We start from the raw sequence: 12,896 nt of genomic DNA, 5'->3' as shown, positions 1-12,896 counted from the left end.
ACACAGTATTTTATTTTAAGTTTTATTTGGCGATGATTGGCCATGGCTGCTTATAAATGTGGGAGCCAGGCATCAATTCTTGCCTTATAGGGTATCCCTAACAAACAAGCAAAGCAAAAGCTTGAGCCCTGGGAACAGATGCTCAACTGCTTGCTCACCTAGTCCATAATAACTATACAAATGCAAACAAGATATGTGAGCCAATGCTCACTAGTGATACCCCCGCTCTGATGTGAATATGCAAAATAAGCAAAGTCGACATTTAACAGAAAGCTTGCATCCGATTGGTACAGAAATATATCCAACAATATGGCATGCCTAAACAAATAGTTTGTTAAAATTTCAAGCATCTGCGATAAACAGATGCTGAGAAATCTTTGACGAAAATTTGTTTGAAAATTTTGGCTAAAATAAACAAAGTACTCATTTAACAGGAAGATGACGTCCGATTGGTACAAAAATATATCCCACAATATGGCATGCCTTAACAAATAGTGTATTAAAATTTCAAGCATCTCCGATAAATAGCTGCTGAGAAATCTTTGACGAAAATTTGTTTGAAAATTTTGGCAAAAAATAAACAAAGTCATTATTTAACAGGATGTTGACGTCTGATAGATACAAAAATATATCCCACGATATGGCATGCCAAAACAAATAGTGTGTTAAAATTTCAAGCATCTGCGAAAACTAGCTGCTGAGAAATCTTTGACGAAAATTTGTTTGAAAATTTTGGCTAAAAATAAACGAAGTCGTCATTTAACAGGAAGTTGACGTTTGATTGGTACAAAAATACATCCCACGATATAGCATGCCTATACAAATACTGTGTAAAAATTTCAAGCATCTGCGATAAACAGATGCTGAGAAATCTTTGACGAAAATTTGTTTGAAAATTTTGGTTAAAAAATAAGCAAAGTCGTCATTTAACAGGAAGTTGACGTCCGATTGGTACAAAAATATATCCCACGATATGGCATGCCTGAACAAACACTCTGTAAACATTTCAAGCATCTGCGATAAACAGTTGCTGAGAAATCTTTGACGAAAATTTGTTTGAAAATTTTGGTTAAAAAATAAGCAAAGTCGTCATTTAACAGGAAGTTGACGTCCGATTGATACAAAAATATATCCCACAATATGGCATGCCTAAACAAATAGTGTATTTAAATTTCAAGCATCTGCGATAAATAGCTGCTGAGAAATCTTTGACGGAAATTTGTTTGAAAATTTTCGCAAAAAATAAACGAAGTCGTCATTTAACAGGAAGTTGACGTTTGATTGGTACAAAAATACATCCCACGATATAGCATGCCTATACAAATACTGTGTAAAAATTTCAAGCATCTGCGATAAACAGTTGCTGAGAAATCTTTGACGAAAATTTGTTTGAAAATTTTGGTTAAAAAATAAGCAAAGTTGTCATTTAACAGGAAGTTGACGTCCGATTGGTACAAAAATATATCCCACGATATGGCATGCCTTAACAAACACTGTGTTAAAATTTCAAGCATCTGCGATAAACAGTTGCCGAGATAAATGCGACATAAATTTTTGTTACGGACGGACAGACAGACAGACAGACGGACGGACAGACGGACGGACAGACAGACAGACACACAAGGGTAAAACAGTATACCCCCTCTCCTTCGGAGCGGGGGTATAATAACTGTCAATTAATATTGTTGACATAAGCACTAATGGTAAGCCAGAATGCCGCCCACTGTTGGAAGTGCGTGGGATTTCTTTCAGCAGCCATGACGATTGGAGGCCAACAAATACAAAGTCACAACGAACCAGCTTGTCCTGCAATGGTGTCTATCTGTCTGTAAATCAGTGCCCCGGCAAGACTTTCTTGCATGACAAAAAGCATGTTTAATGATGGATGACCCAACAATCCAGATTCTTGTATGATCTTAAAAAAAGTACATACATGTAAATAAAAACATGAGAGAAGGTTGTCATCTTCAATACCTTAACATTTTTGAGAGGTGCTACTGTCTTAAATAATTAAGCAAGCAAGAAGATTTCCATCTACCCTCAATTGCAATAGACTGCTGACTTGCTCCTGGCGCCCAAGCATTAGATGCTGCACCAATACGAATTTCTCTAGTAACGTTGAAAACTGATACTACCTGGTATCTTGTCACCGGACTTCCTGAAATATGACAAAACAATGACCCCCTACACTTCGGCCTCAACTGTAAATATAACCTAATACAGGACACAGGACAAACAATCTTATGTGTAGACTTAAGTTGAATAGCAGCTACCTACCCGCCTGATCAGTCCTTGAGTGATGAAGTACAATTTTAATTGTGTTGTCCAGTGATGAATATGATACATTTAGCACTTGGAAAGCATATCCCACATCCTGTTTTGTGTTTTGTACTAACTCGCCCATTCTGAAAAAACCCAAAGAATGCTGTAACAAATATAGTTGTAAAAAGTGTAGATTCATAATATGAATGGCAGTTGCTTGGGAAGGTCTGGACCATGGTGGTTAAAATCTGCAAGGTAATTGGTTTTCTAGTGTCATGGTGGGAATTGCTGCGGCTCAGTCCCAGCAAAACTTTTTTAAGTAAAAAATCTTTGGTCCTGTCTGGGAAGCAATGTAATTTACAGTGGTAAGAAATACCTGCAATATATGTTTTAATTGTGTTGGCTGAAAATTTCCGCAGTGATAGATACGACACAAAATTGACTAAATCTGACTGAGATGGAGGCAAAACTGTCCGACTTAGATAGACTCGACAAAACAAATGGAATGCATTTACTGCAGTATCATATAGTTTGCATGTATTGTTTGACAAAGCATAACTCAGAAGCTCCTGGGATCTAAGCTGTAAATCATGTGCAGAAATGATGCAGGAATTGCTAATGGCTGGCTGTTTGCTCCTGGAAAACTGGCCTTGAATCGATTCCATTGCTGTCGGGAAAGAGAATCTGCTTTAACAATGTATATCCCTGCTATATGCTTAGCTTTGAACTGAATATTAAGCATCAGACTTTGCAAAACTAATTGCCTAAGCAAATACATAACTCTTTTTGACTTTGAGGTATTACAATTGAGAATTGAAACTAAGGCTTCATTATCGGTAAGAATTATTAGCCGTTTACCAGACAGATTGCTGCCCCAAATTGCAAAAGCCATAGTTATAGGAACTAGCTCCCAAAATGTTATGTCCGAGAAGATATATGATGCCTTCCAATGGTCCGGCCAACCCAAGTATGCCCAATGATGACCAAAAACCGCCCCGCATCCTAAATCAGCATTACCTGCACTAACTGGAGATCAAAACCATTTGACCAATTGACCAATCTATATGATGTAACTCCATTGGAATTTTCCAAAAACATGAACCAAGTGTCAATATCCCTTCTCATTTCTTCAGTAAACCTACGCCTGTGATAAGGACGCGACAGCCCACATGATGCATCATACAACCTTCTAACAGATGCCCTACCAGCTGGGATAGCACGAATACAGAAGTTCAGAAACCTAGTTAATTCTTGAAGTTCTGGTAAAGTAACTTTGTGTTTTTGTAAAATATGCAACACATTGAACTTTAACTGCTAAAGTTTACCTAGGGGATCTTAACAGTCATACTAGCTGTGTTAATTTCTAAGCCAAGATACACTAGACAGTCTGCGGGACCAAGAGTTTTGTCTTCAGCTAATGGGACTCCTAACTCTGCACAAATTCTCTAAAAACACCCATCAGAAAGGCACAGTCCTGTGATCCAGCTTTTCCCGCTAGTAAAAAACCAACCAAATAATACACTATGTTGTCACAACTTGATCTGTCCCTAAATACCCATTCTAAAAATGTTGAAAATTTCTCGAACTTAACACAGCTAACAGAGCAGCAAAATGGTAAACACTTGTCAATCAAAATCATGTCCTGTATCTTAAAATCTAACAACTCTAATTCAGACTTGTGAATCGGTAGCAATTTAAAGGTACTTTTAATATCAAGGCGAGCTATTTGTGCCCCGGGACCAAGATTAACTAACACACAAAGGGCTTCATCAAAAGAGGAATATTTGATTAAACACAAAGTTTTGTCAATAAAGTCATTAACACTAGATCCATATGGGTATGATAGATGGTGATTGAGTCGAAATGAGCCTTTTTTTTAGGTACCATGCCGGTGACAACCTTAGATTAGGAATTGGTGAAAACACAAAGGGGCCCGCAACCCTCCCCAAAATTAGTTCATTGTTGACATCCTGCATAGCTTCCCGCTGCAAACAGTACAAATATTTAAGGTTTTTAGCGTCTGATGCAACCCGTGGACCCTGGTAACCAAGCTTAACCCCATATGTAAATCCCTGTAATAATTCAAAAGCAGCTAGTTGATCTGGATAGTGAGCGAGATATTTACTTAAGTTTAGGACATTAACCGGAGAGTGAGCAATGCTGCTAAAGTCTAAAATGGTGGGTTGCTTGGGGGGCTCTGAGGACGCTGAGGTAGGGCAGGTTTAGCATAGGTGGACGTGGTTGACTGCATTCTAAGTAACTGAGGTCGACAGGGTGTTGAAACGCTGTTTGGCCTGTAAGTTGAATCAGAACCTGAACCGCGTCTGCATTTGATATAGGGAAGATTTAAAGAACACAAAATGCACTTATGCTTGTATTGACATACACTTTTGGTGCTTTGACCATTATAATTGAATTCATAACATCTATGGGGGATGTTTTGTGTCACAGACCCTTGAACAGCCAGAGGGCTGTACATATATAAAAGCCACAACTCTTGGTCAACAACAACAAATGACATATTTCGATTACATTTTTTTTTCAAACGGAATTATATGTCATAATCTCTCCAGTCGAGAGCTTTTGCACGACTAGCCCCTAGCCTGATAGTATGCATATATTTTAATAAAGCTGTACTGCACTCAGGGTGTATAGGACATATATAGAGGCATAGACCAGAAATGCATCAGTCCATACCTGAATATCTGTAATAACCTTTGGTTTGTATTTGGATGATTAGGTAATGTTGCCACCTTGCATACTGAAGTATTTTGTATCGTCATTAGGATCAGATTCATTACGTACTCGCCGTTAGCTATTTTAGCTTAAGGTTATTGGAAACATTGTGCCCAAGGTCATTATGGTAAATTTGCACAAGTGACTTTTGATTGTTACTTATGGCTAGTGTAGGTAGAATGTCAGTACCTGGATACTCTGTGGATGCATCCTGCGTCATCTCATTCTGGGGATGAGAGGTAACTGCCCTACAAGACATGGCGGCCATCATTGCCCGTGTCACCTCGTCCAACTGCTCCCTGTTCAGCGCTGGTGGTTGCTTTTGGGTCGACATGGTTTTCCTATTTAGGTTAGGTGAGGTGGAGAAATCAACCAGATTGCACTATGCTGGAGACCATCAGAGCCAGAGCTGTCTGTTGCGACCCGCTTCCGGTCGCGCGGCTTTGCACGTGGTACAGGACTTCCTCTTTTGGCATAGTTTACTCATTAAAAATAAAAAGAATAAATCAACACATACAAATTTGTAAGATAAAACAAAGAATCGTCGGATGTTTTGAAAACACGTCCACGATCGAGCAATTGCTACATGTGCAGCGTTTTATTTTGAAGCATAAAAAATCAAGCTTTAAATTGTCATCGGCGATTGAAAGGTTTGAGAGAATTAAGAATTTGTAATAAGAATTCGTCGTAACAAAATAATTTACACAAAACGACGGCATAACCAAAACATTACAAAATGGTTGACAGAATCTGAAACAAAAACACGTCTTACCTCTTGAATTTTTTGAAGGATGACTAATGCAAGTACAAAATGACGTCACGGGTTTGGCTAAGAGCCCGATATTTAAGGCCGATGGTTAGGTTAATACCAGGAGGGGCAGATTATTGTGGGAATAATAGTCGTGAAATACGTGCCTAGATTTACGAGTTGATAATAAAATAAAATGTTAATATGATGAAATCTAAGCAGGATTTCCCTTTAATAAATGGATTTAACTCTGATTAGTTAAATCGTAATAAAATAACTTTGTTAGCTAGTTGGAAAGCGCATTACAAGCAGAATCAAGTAAGTAAAGTTTAAATGATGTTAATTAAAGTTTCAATTATGTTAACCTTGACTATTATTATATGTAAACATTTTAATAACCGTTTTCGTAAATATTTGCATTAACAGATAATGATAAAGTTTAGAGCTAAAAAACTAAACAAAATGTACAATTCAAAACCATGAAATGGTTCTAACAACGATTTACCTTCCATAATTGAAATATTTCAATTACTAACAACTACAGGTACATTTATAAAATTCTTTTATACTAGTATGAATCTGTAAAATGGGTTAAGGCAGTTTACGCATTATAAACCGCGAAGCTATTAATAATGTTTCTACCTTTATTCATTATATTAGGAACCATCAAATTAAAAAAAAAGAAATCAAAAATATCAACCTACAGAATTATTTTAATTATAAGTGGTACTAATATTTTACAAAAAAGGGAGCATTTCAATTAGTTTAAAACTCCGATATTTCTTTATTGACAGTCATTTGCACGATATGTGGTTTTTTCGATTGATTTACAGATTTGTATACTGAGAACACAGTATTTTACTTTAAATCTAGCGAATTCTTTAATTGCACTCCCCTGAAGTTTCTGGTAAGATTGATTTACTATATATTTAATTTATACTGGAAATGGTGCAATAAATATGAATATTTTACACATAATGATATATGTTCAAGTATCCTTCAGAGAATTCACTTAATGCAGTCCCCAGAAGAATTTATAATTTATTTAGATTGGTTTACTGTATGTTTATTTCATACTTGGAATAATACGTCATGAAATAAATAATTTACGCAACAATATTAATTTAAAAATCCAGTGATTATATTTCATTGCAATCCTCCGCACCAATTTGTATTTATTTTTCTGGGAATGATGCATTATGGAATGAATATTTTACACAAATAATATTTGTCTACGTAAAATTCAGAAAACTCCACTCAATGCAACCCCATGCACTAATTTTAATTCATTTTTGATTGATTAACACGGAATTTTACAGCACCAAACAGACAAGACTTACGTGTATCACCAACGCACAACCGAAAAGCTGATCTCGGTTTTGCTTTCGTCGTGATCTGCTTCAAATAATTCAGACATTTGGTCATTTTTCAATTGCAATTTGAGGGTCTGCTTCTCAAACCGGGGTCTGCTTTCTCTGTACGCCCTGGGTCAGCCTGAGGTCAGCTCCGGGTCCTCCAAAGCAGACCAGAGGCAGAACCTGAGCGGATAGAGAAAGCAGACCAGGGTTTGGTTTGGGTTCGCTTTCTGTAAGGTTTGATATGATCGGTAATTTACTTTTTATTTTTAGATGAATATTTTGTTGTTTATGCAAATTATCTGTTTCTCCAAATGCACAAATCAGTCAGGACTTATTGCACTACCTGAAAGCAACAGGGTTTATACAAACATGTTCACATTCAACTTTACAATACAACAATAGGGAGAACTGGCAGGTAAGTAAATCGCTACCGTATGAAGTTCAAATCAACAATTTGATATTTTTAGGTTTTTAACCTAGTAAAGGTAATAAAAAAAAACCAAACTTACATAAATCGAACATAAGATTACCGATAATGTCTTTTGTCAAGTCGTACATAAAATTCATGTTTTAACTTCGCTTTTTTACGATAATTTAAAAAGTATTGAATCAATTGACTTAAAAATCAATAGGGTTTGTCCTTTTACTATGCCAAAGATGTGTACAAATATTTCACTTTTAGCAAAAAAAAGTATGGTTTTCTGATGCTAAATTATGCTTTAGTTCATGTTTATCTGACATCTCAAAAGGTGTGATGACGTGTATTTTTTTTTTTTGGTTATAATTGATGAAATTTAAGTATATTAAATTGAAATTATTTCTGTTTTCAACTTCATCAGAGAATTTTAACGAGTATGGAGTTACCTTAAGAAGAAAACAAAATAAACCATAAATGTTTTTTATTGACACCACAGTAATTAAAGAGAAATAAAAGTAATGCGTACTGATCAAGGTTATTTAAAAAACGTTGAATTAAATATAAATTAAGATACATTAACAAGCTTCACAGTTATATCCAATGTAGGTAGCATTATTAATAAAAGTCAGACATTTAACATTAAAAGCTAAAATTTATATATATATATATATATATATATATATATATATATATATATATAAAATATCGTATTTTTCCCAAGCATATGATTGGTCGATTGATGTCACATGACTGTGCTATAAATTCTATTATAGACCTCAGTATACACAAGTCAGTTGCAGTCCGGTATAGTTTCACAAATAGTGCCCATAGTTTATAGAATTTCGAGCGCATACTAGTTAAAGTAGCGAACGGATAGCGTAATGGATAAGCAAATCCAAAGATTGCAGGTTAGAAACCAGTTAAGGATGTTGTATTTTTTTATTATTTTTTTTTTCATATAAGACCAAAAATCGATTTTACAAGTTTAAGTGCAAATTACTTATATCCTCGTTTTAAAAATGTTCGTCTTTCTGTGTTCTCTGTTAACTAAAGGACAATGGGTTTATCAAACACTGATATATAATGTTATACATGTAACAACAATAGCTGACCATTATCGAAATAAGAAAAAAAGATATTCGTTTATAAACTTTACAATGTTAAAATGACAATTAAAACGTAACTGACATAGAACAAAAAACCCTTAAACACATGTGATTTTACTTACAACTACACATAATAATACATTGCGGTTTTAAAAAACCGCAGTCAAACTCCATCATTATTCCTCTTTCACAAGCTTAAGTTTAAATGAATGTAAAATAAATTATGAATAACAAAATATATATTGTGCAATATTGTTAAGTCTGTAAAATGTCTAGCTGTAGGTCTGTAGCTTGCAGTCTAAAAATGGATAATAGATGACCTTGGAGCTAAAATTCGGGTTAAAACGTTGCAATGTACGTGTCGAAATAAGCTTAATCAGTCAAAAATTAGCGCAAATATGAGTGCGTTGTAAATCGCAACTTTTTAACAAGAAACAAAAGTAGCGTCTATGTCCTTCATAAAAAATCTTTGCAGACCTGGAGCTACATACCTTCGGCTTTAAAATCGGCAGGTCCCATTATTAAACTTTAAAATAACACCGACTTTTTGTTGAACGAAAAAGATTTAAGTTGGTGAACTTTTTTTCCCTTAACCATCTGACGTCACTTCTCTCTGGTTATTGTGATTTCCGTCATCAAATGAAAAAAAATCTTAAAACGACCCCTCTACCGCTTCAGGTTTCGAAACAGATCCAAAATAAAAAGTCTACGGGAATTTTGCATATGAAAATAAGGAAATTAGGATTGAAAGTGAAGGTATATACTACGCCAGCCCCCCCCCCCCCCCCCCCCCCCCCCCCCCGGGTTAGGATTTTGGAGATTTTGGGAAAGTCTTATTTCCTTGTTTTTGTTTTTGTTTTAGCTTGTCAAGAATTTATGAATGAGTCTGCCCCCCCCCCTTTCAAAAACGATGCTACGTGCCTGCTATATAAGGCCGAAAGCACTATTTATGCTTCACCGCATTGAGGAATTTCGTACACCTAAATACGTTACCTTGGACGAAAAGCCGTGTAAAAACGCGTTTTGAAGAATAATAATATGACAACCACTGCACAGGCAAGATATATCCAATAAACGGCAAAACGAGAGAGACTGAAATCCAGACGCAGCTACTTCAAAAATTCCTTGAAAATTGTAGACCGTTTTTTTTATGTATATGATAACATTGCACATACGTAAACAACACACTGTCGGGCGTTTTGTAGGAACGGATGGAAACGATGTTACGATGTTATTTTCTTCGATTTACTATCATTTAGCTACTGTATTGGATGAAGTACCGCCAGGGTTTTCAAGAAGATGCAGACGCTATGCTCTCTGTATGAACGACACACGTGTTCGATGTGCATGCGAAGTAATGCAACACTGTCTGTGCAAAATAATAGGGATATCTCGACATCCTTTCAAAGAATAAACATATTGTGTGTTTCATTGATTGTTGTTTTGTTTATTACAACATTTTACTACAATGTGTAGTCCATGCATTTAGAAGTCCGTGCAACCTGAATGTCTCGATCAGAAAGCAACCGGCCATAACTTTCTCAACCGGTTTTTATATCCCACTGGCAGAAGAGGAGCGATCAAAACTAATATGGCGACCAAATGCCTTTATGAATTCATGTCAGCTTTAAAATTCCATTAGCCATTCGATATTTCAACTTTTTAATTAACATATTCATCTGTTAGTCAGTATAATTATAAAAAAATTATGTTGTTTTTTATCACTTTTATTATGCTACATATTTGTATGGTACGCAATTCAAAAATTTTGAAATATGATTAATATATTTTAGGACACCATTTCTTAAAATGTTGACATCAAATAAAGTCCATGCAAGCAAAGAAATGTCATTAGGTACTTCATATGTCTGTGTGTAACATGTATTGCCATTCTTTTTTTTAATTGTTGAATTGAATTGAAAATGGATAAATTAAAAAGAAATGAAAAATAGACTGACATATAAAAAAATGTTGCCAAAATGTTGTGTTTATATTATTGTAACCATACGAAACTAAACTTTATCAATATAAAAAAAAATAACAATTTAACTTGTAAAATAAACAATACACATTAACTAATTCACAAAATATAAATTAAAACATTTCCAAAGATTTCGTCTGCTTAAAGCGTCGATCAACATTTACGGCGAGGCTGGCTGTTTTAGGAATAAAATTAGGCTCTATGAACATAAATGCCTATTAATACACTCACCTTAAGACTGCGGTTCAAATTTGCTATCAGTTACTTTATATACACATACACATGATTGATCATCGGAATAAAGCGCGTCGTAAAGCATAGCTATGGGTAGTGCATCCACTCCTATAGGGAATTCCAAACGACAGGTATAGCATGACATGAATTCATAAAAGCAAGTGGTTGCAATATTAGTTTCAATCGCTCCTAGGGAATTCCAAACGACAAGTATAGCATGACATGGATTCATAAAAGCAATTGGTTGCCATATTAGTTTCAATCGCTCCTAGGGAATTCCAAACGACAGGTAAAGCATGACATGAATTCTTAAAAGCAATTGGTTGCAATATTATTTTCAATCGCTCCTCTACTGCCAATGGGGTCTATATATCGTGCGAAGAAAGTTACAGTCGGTTGATTTCCGATCGAGATGTTCAGGTTGCACGGACTTCTAAATGCATAAACTACACATTGTTGTCAAATGTTTGTAATGAAGAATGTAAATGGAAATAAAATACAAGATATATTTATTCTTTATAAAAGAAAAATACAAGGTATCCGTATTATTTTGCACAGAAAGTGTGCCTTACTTCGCACACTTTACTTATGTACATCGAACACGTGTGTCGTTAATACAGAGTGCATAGCGTTTGCATCTTTTTGAAAACCTCGACGACACTACATGGAACACAATAGCTCAATGACAGTTAATCCAAGAAAGTAACAACGTAACATCATTTTCATCGGTTTGGACAAAAACGCTCACTCTCGAAAATTCATGCGATCGTTGACATTGCTCGATCTGCCACAATGTGTTGTTTGCGCATGTGCGATGCTATAACGAAGATAGCAAAACGGTCTACAATTATCGAGGAATTTTAAAGTATCTGTGCCTGGATTTCAGTCTGTCTTGTATCGTCGTTCATTGGATATTCCTTGACAGTGGTTGTCATATTATCTTTGTTCAAAATGCGTTTCTACACGTCTTTTCGTCCAAGGTAACCTGTTTTGGTGAATGAAATACTTGATTGCGGTGAAGCATGAACAGTGCTCTCGTTGTTACAAAGTGGCATGTAGCAATGGACAGAACAATAGATATCGACCTAGTAATATGGCGGTAGTCGGAGGTAAAAAGGAGATAATGCATATTTATAAATTCATGTCAGCTTTACGTAACTCGCTGGCGACCTAGATACCATAACATTTGCAAAAGGCGCACGTACGTACTATTTTTTGTCGATATATCTACTATTTTTGTCCACATATCTAACTCACATTGAAACAAGATTTAACAAATTTTGCTGCTCAGTGAATATCACAAGTCATTGCATGTATTTCCCTTTCGTTTTCAATACAGCCGGTTTAATTTCAACTTTCTATTCTTGTTTAATTCATCTAGTTTAGCTCGGCATCAGATGAAGACACATCCAGTTTTAATATTGTTGCTGCTATTGGTGTGTATTCATACGCGCCGCTTCAATTACATTATTAACATTTGTTTTCAATGACACTTCACATTTCGTGACTTGAAAATGGTTTTTATGAACATATCAAAGAACAAATTAAAGAAATTTTCATCAATGCGTTACTGTTTCCTAAATAAATTTGCTGAAAGTATATTCTACGACTTCATCCTTCGATTTGTAAATAAATTAAGTAAATTAAGTAAAAAAAGCTGCTTGAATAATATTCAACGACTTAATCCTTCGTTTGTGATTTCCAAACAAACTACACAAATATAAATGGAGAAAGTTTAAGAATGAGCTGTTTTAATAAAAAGTTGTATACGGATCAATATTCGATTTAACAGTTGAACCTGATCGTTCCCTTGCGGGTAGTATGCAGAAGTACGTGCTGCGTACCTTACCCGATAAGAACAAGTTGGAAAATCAGATCGTTTTGGAATGAAAATGTGAACGTCGTTTTAAGGAGCATAAACATTTTTTTTCTAGTTTAAAGATTTTTTTAATTGAGTCGGGGGACGAAATAAAAATAAAAGTTTTAAAATCATTATGTCGGTCAGAGAAATACAAATAGTGTAAAAGGTTGTGTTCAAAAATGTTATTTTAAA

General features: G+C 35.2%; 1 pseudogene; it reads right to left on the bottom strand.

Annotated features, from left to right (window-relative positions):
- Nucleotides 1–1,748: 1,748 nt before the first annotated feature.
- On the bottom strand, nt 1,749–6,258 carry LOC128174287 (uncharacterized; annotated as a pseudogene).
- Between the last annotated feature and the right edge of the window lie 6,638 nt (nt 6,259–12,896).

The sequence above is a fragment of the Crassostrea angulata genome, chromosome 2 (genome assembly GCF_025612915.1).
Source record: "Crassostrea angulata isolate pt1a10 chromosome 2, ASM2561291v2, whole genome shotgun sequence".
In the NCBI taxonomy this organism is placed as follows: Eukaryota; Metazoa; Mollusca; class Bivalvia; order Ostreida; family Ostreidae; genus Magallana; species Magallana angulata.
Note: the sequence above shows the minus strand (reverse complement) of the source record. Positions and strands in the feature narration are given on the sequence as shown.